At 30.5% G+C, this 1,343-nt stretch overlaps 1 long non-coding RNA gene across 1 annotated transcript; it reads left to right on the forward strand.

Moving 5' to 3' along the window:
• Positions 1 to 660: 660 nt before the first annotated feature.
• On the forward strand, positions 661 to 919 carry LOC120325198. Its single transcript, XR_005567082.1, has 2 exons — positions 661 to 710; positions 808 to 919. It is a non-coding gene; the product is annotated as an uncharacterized LOC120325198 (long non-coding RNA).
• Positions 920 to 1,343: the final 424 nt, after the last annotated feature.

Consider the following 1,343-nt stretch of genomic DNA (forward strand, 5'->3'; position numbering starts at 1 on the left):
TGGTAGTAAAAAATTACACAGATACAGACATCAACCTTTGAGTCACATGTTAAGGAAGATATCCTTGTTTTGTGACATATAAGCCACTGTTTTTCACAATTTAAAATTGTTCCACAATTTAAATCTTCTGTTCATAATGGGTTTTCATAGGAGACACAGTACTTTAGATTTGAAAAGCTAAGGGAGGTTTTGTATACTATTATATAAAATTATCAGAAACAGTAGACACATTTAACTTCCAACAACCATGAAATACTCTTTAAGACACACTCATTAAAGATTATATCAGTTATTATTTTTCAACTCTTAATATTCGTAGGAGCTCAAAATATATTTTTTGCCTAAAAAGTACTTTATATTACCCAGGATTCTGGGAGCACTTAGGACAAGGAAAACACATGTACTGTAGTCTTTTAAGCATCTAGAAACTCACTTTAACCTTTGTTTGTTTTTATTATTATTATTATTATTTATGCAGTTTTGTAACTTTCTAAAGATTATAAACTTTATAAACTCATACACATTACTACTACTATTGTCCCACTATGATAATGTTTACCTTCTTCTTATCAACCATGTCATTTACATGAATTTATTTCAAGTTACTTTTTTTCATTACAGTAAGAAGTTCAGAAGTCAGATTCTCATTTTTCATTTTCTTCTTTTTTCACTTACAAAGAGACAGAGAAACAACTGAACATGGAAAAAGTGTAAGATCATTAATGGAAGGAACCAACACCTTCTTTGAAACTTAGTATGCAATTAATTCTTTCCACATGTTCAAATATATATGTTTTTATTTCACAGGAAGTCTTGAGAGTTACACCAGGATTGAACAGTGGATGAATACTAGAAGACATTGCAACTGCTGCAATATACATAAGTTTTATGATACAGTTTTCTGTTACACTGTGAATGACTCCACTGTGTCTTTACTTTGCATCTTGTTTATTGTAATATAAAATTTAACAGTTTGATTGCTGACAACACTCTGACAATCCCTCCAAGGGGCACTCTTAGGTCAGATAAAGGAACAGAGTTGGCCTGAGCAGTGTGTTTCTTGAACTTGCTATATTCCTTGGAAAAAGTGTAAAATAAGATTATTATCAATTTCTAAAAGCTAGCGACTGCAATGGGGAGCCTAAGCAAAAAGTCACTTGAAAATTTAAATACCTTAATAACTGGAAGGCTAGGTAATTAATAAAGCAGATATAATTCATTACAGTTTCTGAAATAGTATATACTCTATAGTATAAAATAGCGTATTCTGAAATAGTTTCTGAAATAGTATAGCAGGAATAGAAATTCTCACCAATGTTGAGAAGATGGAATATTCACTATTA

The sequence above is a fragment of the Pipra filicauda genome, unplaced genomic scaffold, assembly GCF_003945595.2.
Source record: "Pipra filicauda isolate LSUMZ 115617 unplaced genomic scaffold, ASM394559v2 scaffold128_size5466820_pilon, whole genome shotgun sequence".
NCBI lineage: Eukaryota > Metazoa > Chordata > Aves > Passeriformes > Pipridae > Pipra > Pipra filicauda.